Below are 11,569 nucleotides of genomic sequence, written 5' to 3' on the forward strand. Positions count from 1 at the left end.
TCCTGACATTGATACTTGCGTTTTCGCGTTGAAACTCAAAAACTGAAGTTGGATAGGTTCAAGAAAAAGTATTTGGCCTAAAAAAATCCATTCAGAGGGAGTATGTTTCATTATTATGGAAGCAAATAACTATAAAAAAGATAAGTATTCTTCATTGAAAATAAATCTGAAAAATTTTTATTTGAACGTCTAACGAACTTAGTTTGCAGCAGTATTTGCTGCACAAGCCACTAGTCTATATATATAATTTGAACTGGTAATGGAAATTATGGGAAAATGGCTGAACGGATTTAAATAAATGACCCCTCATTTTGGAGCTTTGAACCCAAAGCTTTTCAGAAAAATAGCAGTTTTCAGTGAAATACCAATTTTCCTACATCATTTTTCTAATTTCCATCAGTCTTCAGTTTTGAGAAATATGGCTTTTCAGAATAAAACAAAACACAAACACACTATAGTAAACAATAGGATATTACACGAAGGCCATGACCTGCAAGATTGCTGACATATTTAGAGCTGAAATTCAATTGGTTATTAAAAACTTAAAGACTTAGGCCTACTAAAAATAATTCACAGGTTCGATTTTGTGGTGTGTAATTTTCTGAGTACAGCTGTGTATTGGATATTGAACTCTACAAAATTTGAGGTGGTTTGATGACATTATAACCATTAGAAATAAAATATTATTATACTTAATGCCATGATGTGACTATTTTTCATTAATTATACATATTAATGCTATATTGATATGAAAGTGAAACGTTTTGTGGTTATATAGGCTAAGTAGATGTAGAGAATAACTTAGGTTACCTCCCAATGACCGATGTATTATTATGGCGAAAGTGTATAGTATACGTATATAACTAAAAAACTTACGTAAGATAATATTGTTATTAAAATTCAAATATTATTATAGTTATTAACCAAGGGGGGTTAAGTCTTTTTCATATTATACTTAATGGCGGTGTGGTGTAGATATTTATATGCGTCATTCTCTTCAGTATTGGCTCGAGAGAGCACAAAAATTACAGTTCCTAAGGAAAGACCATACGTTATTACTTACTGATAAAATAATAAGCCTACAATATTATGTAGTCTCCCGATCATTTCAGCAAGATCTCTTAGCAGGATAAAATGATTTTACCCTCTACTTTTCAAGCTCTACATGCAATAGCTATGTCTATTGTTCGAGAGCATAGCAAACCTAACATTTTTTTTAACTTTCACCTACAATCCACAATGACGTGAAATAGCTATTGCTTTACTCCCACATGAAAAACCCACTGATCGTCCTGATATTGTTACTTGCGTTTTCGCGCTGAAACTCAAAAACTGAAGGTGGATAGGTTCAAGAAAAAGTATTTGGCATAAAAAAAAACATTCAGAGGGAGTATGTTTCATTATTACGGGAGCAAATAACTTTCAAAATGTCTGGTATTATTCATTCAAAATACTGTAAGTCTGAAAAATGTTTATTTGAACGTCTAATGAACTGAGTTCGCAGCATTTGCTGCACAAGCCACTAGTACTCGTATGTTATATTAGTGATATAACTATAGGCTATCTTTTCTCTAAAATCGTTGTGAATAAAACAATGCAACTTTTACAGCTTATTTCTTACACTCTTATAAGTAATCTGATATAAGGGTTTTCAAAAATAGCAATATTTTTTCAAATATATGATTTCTTCATAAATATGTAAATTTTTACCTTATTTTTGCTATATTTTTCAAGAAATCTGCTTTAAACACCATTAGTTTTAAAAACCCTGTGTTAATTTATGCTACAATGCCAGCTAAATACATACAGAAAATTTGAAATAAATATAATATAATACTAATAATAAATCTGTAACCGAAATTTTTCTGGTAATTTTCGCTTTTCCAAAAATAATTGGTGTTAACATGTATCCTGAGACCGAAAATCGCTTTTTTGAAACTTTCTTTCTATGTCTGTCTGTCTGTCTGTCTGGATGTTTGTTACCTTTTGACGCGATAATGGCTAGACGGATTTCGATGAAAATTGGAATATAAATTAAATTCGTTGTAACTTAGATTTTAGGCTATATGGCATTCAAAATACATTATTTAAAAGGGGGGTTATAAGGGGGTCTGAATTAAATAAACCGAAATATCTCGCTTATTATTCATTTTTATGAAAAATATTGCATAACAAAATTTTCTTTAAAGATGATTTCCGATACGTTTCATTCCAAGCAAAATTGTTATGGGACCAAATTGCACCAAAAACGGATGTTCTGAACCAAATGATCACATTTAATTATTATTTGCATGTAATAACAATTAAGAAACATGTTAAAGGAATTGTCATTGCACTAAATGAGTGGTCTCTGGAGCAAAATGATCGCATTTTAATTATTTAAATACAATATAAATTAAGTGACATAATAAACGATTTATCCTTCTATCAAACACGAATGTTCCCTGGACCAGATGTCCTATTTTAATTATGCAATTACTTTATATTTATTTCTAACAAGTGTAGCGGAGCGCACGGGTACGGCTAGTTTGAAATAAATGTAACCGCTAGAAGCTGAGATTTGTTACACTTTAAAGAGAAAAATACAAACTTACTGACTGCCCAAGTTCTCAGAACACCCCAACTGCATATTCCTCATCGTGGATAAAAGTTTTAAACATATTTCCATAATAAAAATAATGTCCATAAATGATAGTCTGTACCGTTGGAAATAGGATTTTTCAGAGAAATATAAATGAATAATAAAAAAAAAAATATATGGAAATTTTGAGCATATTACAGGGTTCCGGTTCCCTTAAACAGAGTATATGGAAATTTAAAAAAAATAGGTTAATGATGATTTTTCTTTATTTGTCTGTCCTGGTGTGATAAATCTGTGTATGACTGAATCCAAAACACTCATTTTTACCAAGTACATCCGAAGAGCAAAGGTACGAACATTTTTATTTTGTCCAGTAAAAGAGTCGGTGGAGCCATCATATTGTCTACAGCGCCATGAACTTGTAGTGGACGCAAACAAAAGCCCACACAGTTTGGATATGCCATTTATTCGCTGAGAAAGCTTTCTTTCCTACTAAGGACTAATTTTCAATATGAAATATGACATAGTCCAGTTAATTTGATACTTCACCGCATGGCGGTAGTACACAGTCGTACATCTATCTCAAAATTCGAGATCGGCTGCATCTGCTTTTATTACTCTGGACGCCTCCATTATAAAACGCTTTCTTCCACTTTATTTGTTGAACTGCCTGCCATGCAGATGAAATCACCCACTGTGCATCAATCAAATACCTGTCGTCTTCTGGACTGCATAGGAGCGTCATCCCTGCTTCGCATCTATGCATTTATTCATAAATATTCATAAAATTGCAAAAAATGATAAATCACATAATATAAAATTTTAAATAAATTTATAATCTTGAACGGATTTATCTGAGAATCAAAAATGAACTGTAAGGTACTTAATGTCAATCAGACAAGCAAGAATTGCAAAAAATGATAAAATAATCTTGAACAGATTTATTTGAGAATCAAAAATGAACTGTAAGGTACTTAATGTCAATCAGACAAGCAAGAATTGCAAAAAATGATAAAATAATCTTCAACAGATTTATTTGAGAATCAAAAATGAACTGTAAGGTACTTAATGTCAATCAGACAAGCAAGAATTGCAAAAAATGATAAAATAATCTTGAACAGATTTATTTGAGAATCAAATATGAACTGTAAGATACTTAATGTCAATCAGACAAGCAAGAATTGCAAAAAATGATAAAATAATCTTGAACAGATTTATTTGAGAATCAAAAATGAACTGTAAGGTACTTAATGTCAATCAGACAAGCAAGAATTGCAAAAAATGATAAAATAATCTTCAACAGATTTATTTGAGAATCAAAAATGAACTGTAAGGTACTTAATGTCAATCAGACAAGCAAGAATTGCAAAAAATGATAAAATAATCTTTAACAGATTTATTTGAGAATCAAATATGAACTGTAAGATACTTAATGTCAATCAGACAAGCAAGAATTGCAAAAAATGATAAAATAATCTTGAACAGATTTATTTGAGAATCAAATATGAACTGTAAGGTACTTAATGTCAATCAGACAAGCAAGAATTGCAAAAAATGATAAAATAATCTTGAACAGATTTATTTGAGAATCAAATATGAACTGTAAGAAACTTAATGTCAATCAGACAAGCAAGAATTGCAAAAAATGATAAAATAATCTTGAACAGATTTATTTGAGAATCAAATATGAACTGTAAGATACTTAATGTCAATCAGACAAGCAAGAATTGCAAAAAATGATAAAATAATCTTTAACAGATTTATTTGAGAATCAAATATGAACTGTAAGATACTTAATGTCAATCAGACAAGCAAGAATTGCAAAAAATGATAAAATAATCTTGAACAGATTTATTTGAGAATCAAATATGAACTGTAAGATACTTAATGTCAATCAGACAAGCAAGAATTGCAAAAAATGATAAAATAATCTTGAACAGATTTATTTGAGAATCAAAAATGAACTGTAAGGTACTTAATGTCAATCAGACAAGCAAGAATTGCAAAAAATGATAAAATAATCTTCAACAGATTTATTTGAGAATCAAAAATGAACTGTAAGGTACTTAATGTCAATCAGACAAGCAAGAATTGCAAAAAATGATAAAATAATCTTGAACAGATTTATTTGAGAATCAAATATGAACTGTAAGATACTTAATGTCAATCAGACAAGCAAGAATTGCAAAAAATGATAAAATAATCTTTAACAGATTTATTTGAGAATCAAATATGAACTGTAAGATACTTTATGTCAATCAGACAAGCAAGAATTGCAAAAAATGATAAAATAATCTTGAACAGATTTATTTGAGAATCAAATATGAACTGTAAGGTACTTAATGTCAATCAGACAAGCAAGAATTGCAAAAAATGATAAAATAATCTTGAACAGATTTATTTGAGAATCAAATATGAACTGTAAGAAACTTAATGTCAATCAGACAAGCAAGAATTGCAAAAAATGATAAAATAATCTTGAACAGATTTATTTGAGAATCAAATATGAACTGTAAGATACTTAATGTCAATCAGACAAGCAAGAATTGCAAAAAATGATAAAATAATCTTTAACAGATTTATTTGAGAATCAAATATGAACTGTAAGATACTTAATGTCAATCAGACAAGCAAGAATTGCAAAAAATGATAAAATAATCTTGAACAGATTTATTTGAGAATCAAAAATGAACTGTAAGGTACTTAATGTCAATCAGACAAGCAAGAATTGCAAAAAATGATAAAATAATCTTCAACAGATTTATTTGAGAATCAAAAATGAACTGTAAGGTACTTAATGTCAATCAGACAAGCAAGAATTGCAAAAAATGATAAAATAATCTTGAACAGATTTATTTGAGAATCAAATATGAACTGTAAGATACTTAATGTCAATCAGACAAGCAAGAATTGCAAAAAATGATAAAATAATCTTTAACAGATTTATTTGAGAATCAAATATGAACTGTAAGATACTTAATGTCAATCAGACAAGCAAGAATTGCAAAAAATGATAAAATAATCTTGAACAGATTTATTTGAGAATCAAATATGAACTGTAAGGTACTTAATGTCAATCAGACAAGCAAGAATTGCAAAAAATGATAAAATAATCTTGAACAGATTTATTTGAGAATCAAATATGAACTGTAAGAAACTTAATGTCAATCAGACAAGCAAGAATTGCAAAAAATGATAAAATAATCTTGAACAGATTTATTTGAGAATCAAATATGAACTGTAAGATACTTAATGTCAATCAGACAAGCAAGAATTGCAAAAAATGATAAAATAATCTTTAACAGATTTATTTGAGAATCAAATATGAACTGTAAGATACTTAATGTCAATCAGACAAGCAAGAATTGCAAAAAATGATAAAATATTCTTGAACAGATTTATTTGAGAATCAAATATGAACTGTAAGATACTTAATGTCAATCAGACAAGCAAGAATTGCAAAAAATGATAAAATAATCTTGAACAGATTTATTTGAGAATCAAATATGAACTGTAAGGTACTTAATGTCAATCAGACAACCAAAAATTGATAAGCCATATGATTTAAAACTTTAAATAAAATTATATCGCACAGGAATTTACGTTTGTGCTGAAGCAGAACATATCTGAGCATTTCATCTACCGCCCACTTAATCTTGGTGAATGTGGTTTTCTACAACATCTTGAAAATATACTCTACTGGGAAGATCTGTTTGCAATTTAGGACAACTTATCGCTGGAGTTTGTTTCTGTATGAAAAGTGCGACAATGGGGAAGAAGAGTCATAGGCCTATCATTACCATGGTAACTATTTCCCCACTCTTCCTATGTACAAGGATAGCAACCCACATCCGTTGCACGCTCTATCCCTTTCGCCCAAGCTGAAGGTGTCTGTAATTTAAACTGTCCCTTTTAATCCACTCCGTACAGTTTGTACCTAGCTTTTCTTCGCCGGATCTTGTTAGTTTAGTCTCATTGTCTAGTTCTGGGTTGCGGACACTCTCCTGTAAACACGTCTTAGCCCTACACAGCATTCCTGCCACGTGGCTAGACCGAACTGTTGAATGCTTCACTTCCACACCTCAATGAACTAATTTGATACCTTATGTGGGCTCAAGACGGCTAATGAGCCCAACCACGTGACCGACGTGCAGGTCTGCGAAATCTTGCTCAATAGAATAAGATTGGCATCAGGAAATCATTTCGTGTGCATTATTAATTACAATTGAACCTTAGAGTCAGTCTTGTTATGTGGCGTTAACACAATCTATGTTAACTATATGTGGTTGCTAGGATACGAAATCGTGATAATACTAAAACTGACATAAAATCGCTGCTAAGTTCATTTTATGTGTATTATTAATTACAATTGAACCTTAGAGTCAGTCTTGTTAGGTGGCGTTAACACAATCTATGTTAACTATATGTGGTTGCTAGGATACGAAATCGTGATAATACTAAAACTGACATAAAATCGCTGCTAAGTTCATTTTATGTGTATTATTAATTACAATTGAACCTTAGAGTCAGTCTTGTTAGGTGGCGTTAACACAATCTATGTTAACTATATGTGGTTGCTAGGATACGAAATCGTGATAATACTAAAACTGACATAAGGAAATCGCTGTTAAGTTCATTTTATGTGCATTATTAATTACAATTGAACCTTAGAGTCAGTCTTGTTATGTGGCGTTAACACAATCTATGTTAACTATATGTGGTTGCTGGGATACGAAATCGTGATAATACTAAAAGTGACATAAGCAAATCGCTGTTAAGTTCATTTTATGTGCATTATTAATTACAATTGAACCTTAGAGTCAGTCTTGTTATGTGACATTAACACAATCCCTGTTAACTACATTGGTTGCTAGGATACGAAATTGTGGCGATATGAAAACTGACGAAGGAAATCGCCATTGAGTTCATTTTATGCGCATTATTAATCGCAGTCGTCGTTTCGACCGCCCGCGTCACCTGACCTGCTCCCCGCATATATCACGTCCGTCTATTGGGGTTGATATGAAATCTGTGTCGGGGTTGTTCGCCCTCTCTACTCGCATCTTCACATTTTCACCTCATTAGCGACTTGCTGTGACTTGGTCGATACATACCAGGCGACATCAGCGCCCCTGGCGGGAATTCGCAGTGGCGCGAGCTCAACTGAGCTGTAATCACACCAGATGATCGCGCGCTGCGTGCTAGAGCGGCTCCAGTGCAGTCTGAACCCCCTCCAGGGTAATGCGGCGTTTATCTGCCTGGCTGATGAGTTTAATGGAGAACACAACCTGCGCTTCACGTTTGCGTCTATTTATTCGGCATGTAGCACGTATGCTATACCTGTACCACTTTTAAATTAGGAGTATACGCCGATATTGGAGAGAGGACATCTGCCATAGCGGGCTGTAGGCTGCAGTCCATCTTGTGCAGTCCGTGAAAATGACCAGGCAGGAATTGTGGGCCAGCAGACAAGACATGGCACAACAAGGCGAGGTGGTGAGGTTAGTTCAGGAGTCAGTACGGTATCTAGAAGTCAGTTCGGATTGGTTCAGGTCCGGCAGCTAGCATGTCAATAAATTGCCTTGTTCAAGCCATGCTGGAATTCGTCAGCATTAACTACTCAACCTGTACTTAAGTAAATAAAGACACTAGTGGGGAAAATGATGCATGTCGGTTGTGATAACATGAATAGAGAATGAATGTTTGTTGAGCGAAGATTGAGTGGCTGAACGAATGGCTAGGTGGGGGGATGAATGAGTGAGTGAGTGAATGAGTGAAGTGAGCGAGTGAAAGTGAGTGAGTTAGTGAGTGGAAGTGAGTGAGTGAGTGAATGAGTGAAGTGAGCGAGTGAAAGTGAGTGAGTGAGTGGAATTGAGTGAGCGAGTGATTTTTTTTAATTGGGTTATTTTACGACGCTGTATCAACATCTAGGTTATTTAGCGTCTGAATTATAGTAGGTGATAATGCCGGTGAAATGAGTCCGGGATCCAGCACCAAAATTACCCAGCATTTGCTCGTATGTGAGTGAGTGAAGTGAGTGAGTGAAAGTGAGTGAGTGAAAGTGAGTGAGTGAGTGAGTGAGTGAATGAAGTAAGTGAGTGAGTGAGTGAAGTGAGCGAGTGAAGTGAGTGAGTGAAAGTGAGTGAGTGAGTGAGTGAAAGTGAGTGAACTGAGTGAGTGAAGTGAGTGAAAGTGAGTGAGTGAAGTGAGTGAGTGAGTGAAGTGAGTGAAGTGATTGAAAGTGAGTGACTTAGTGAAAGTGAAAGTGAGTGAGTGAGTGAGTGAGTGAGTGAGTGAGTGAAGTGAGTGAAGTGATTGAAAGTGAGTGACTTAGTGAAAGTGAAAGTGAGTGAGTGAGTGAGTGAGTGAGTTAGTGAAAGTGAGTGAGTGAGTTAGTGAAAGTGAGTGAGTGAGTTAGTGAAAGTGAGTGAGTGAGTGAGTGAAAGTGAGTGAGTGAGTGAGTGAAAGTGAGTGAGTGAGTGAGTGAAAGTGAGTGAGTGAGTGAAAGTGAGTGAGTGAGTGAGTGAGTGAAAGTGAGTGAGTGAGTGAGTGAAAGTGAGTGAGTGAGTGAGTGAGTGAGTGAGTGAAAGTGAGTGAGTGAGTGAAAGTGAGTGAGTGAAGTGAGTGAGTGAGTGAAAGTGAGTGAGTGAAGTGAGTGAGTGAAGTGAGTGAAAGTGAGTTAGTGAAAGTGGGTGAGTGAGTGAGTTAGTGAAAGTGAGTGAGTGAGTGAAAGTGAGTGAGTGAGTGAAAGTGAGTGAGTGAAGTACAGTAAGTGAGTGAAAGTTATGTTTTATTTAACGACGCTCGCAACTGCAGAGGTTATATCAGCGTCGCCGGATGTGCCGGAATTTTGTCCCGCAGGAGTTCTTTTACATGCCAGTAAATCTACTGACATGAGCCTGTCGCATTTAAGCACACTTAAATGCCATCGATCTGGCCCGGGATCGAACCCGCAACCTTGGGCATAGATGGCCAGCGCTCAGTAAGTGAGTGAGTGAGTAGGTGGAGTGAGTGAGTAGGTGAAGTGATAATGTGTAGCCTATGTAAATGTTGAATATAGAATAAATCACTGTAGGATAATGTCTGCTTGACTTACGGGCAGACGATGGTCAAATATGATGAAAAACTGGTAAATTTTCTAATTTCTTTCCCTGTAAAATATCTTTTGATATGTGAAAAACACATTACGTAAAATTTAATGCGCATTTACGGCGTTGCCAGCTGCTGTGGATATTTGTAACACTCTGGTGCACAGGGTGATGACACCAAACGTTGATTGCAAATTCCCGTAGCTTTAATTTTTGTTTTAAAAAATATCCCCTTTAATAATGATCTTTGATATGTGACAAACACATTACGTAAAATTTAATGCGTTTATGGATTTCCATTGTTGCAGGTGTTCACATTTCATTGGTAAAGTCTATCTTAAAATAAAATCTACCATATCAAAGACTTCGTTGTAAATAAAAAATGCGTTGTAAAGAGATTTTCTGTATGGCATAAAATTTATTTTTCAATTCCAAAATTTCGCGACACACTCCATGGCACACCAGTGTGTCCTGACACATCGGTTGGGAACCCCTGTTTTGGGCTATGAGGAAACTTCTGCCTAGAGTAGAAATTTGTTATTTTATTGCATTTAAAAATGTCTCCTTTTTTAAAAGGTGCCTCCAAAATTTATTCTTAAAATGTAATTGTTTATCTTAAAATTTTTAAAGGCAATATCAAAATTGTGTGGAAGGCATTTTAAAAAACGAGCTTTTAGGAGCAAAATGTGTTATAAAAGTTCAATTTATCAACAGTAATCTCACTAGAGGTTTTGATTTATCTAGAGAAAATCAAAACTCGAGTGGGATTTAATTGACTATTACACGATTAGAAGAAAGTATACAAAGATTAGAAGTAACAAAGTACTCCAGTACAATAAAATATTAATTGGCTTACGAAAATACAACTGTCTTCCATGTATTATTGTACCATCTCAACATTACGCTAGATGGCAGTAGTGTTTTATGATTATGTTTTCTTGTTATCAGATCAGTTGTGCCAACTATGGAATCTTCATTGAACTCTGTGGACGGTTACTACTCAAGAAGGCTTTGTTGATTCAGTTTCATTTTTATTAAAACATTTGCATTCCACTTCAATCATCCGGATCCCAGTAATCAACGTCATTTGACAGATGATTTTCAATAAATCTTAGTATTAAACAATCTCTAATACGTGTGCGTAAAAGAAGTGAACTCGTTGATGTACATGGTGTATCCCTCAACTTATTCAGGATTTCCGAATGGTGCTCTTCATATATGACCAGTGATCTTTATTAATTCTTGTTCTTGAATGTCAATGTGAGTCATATTTGAAAGTGCTGTGCATCGACTGGAGTGGTTTGTAATTTTCTGTTTTTTGACGTCCAGGCCAGTGCAGTTTGAAATGTTGGCAAACAAAGAAGCAAATGCTAGGGTAGTGATAAAAATAAACAAATGCTAGGGACCCGATAAAATTAAACAAATGCTAGGGACGCGATAAAATTGTGCGATAAGCAGCCATGATTGGTTGAAAGACGTCCTTTCGCGCCGTTTTATTTGTAAAAAGTAGAGTGACGTAGTAAAATTGTAATAGTCTTTGAAAATGGCTGAGATTTATCCAGTTTAGTGAACTACTGTATCGTGGTAGTTGTTTCAAAATTTGGACCCCATTTTTTTAAACTAATCTGGAATTTAAACTGTTCCAGCAATTATATATTTCTACATGCAATCAGTGAAGATTGTGCATAAATTAAGAAAAAAAAATCGAATTTCACATCCTCTCCCGTTAATCAATTGGATGGGAGGTTCTGTGTGTGAATTATTGAGGATGAAGGAGGCCAGGTAGGCTGCTCATCCTCTAAGCGAGGTTCTGCATGGACGAGTGTCTCGCACACATTTGGACAGCCCTTGATGGGTGAATGCATGCTTCGTACAACAGGTGATGTGTTGCGGGGGGAGA

Source organism: Periplaneta americana, chromosome 15 (assembly GCF_040183065.1).
Source record: "Periplaneta americana isolate PAMFEO1 chromosome 15, P.americana_PAMFEO1_priV1, whole genome shotgun sequence".
Classification (NCBI taxonomy): Eukaryota; Metazoa; Arthropoda; class Insecta; order Blattodea; family Blattidae; genus Periplaneta; species Periplaneta americana.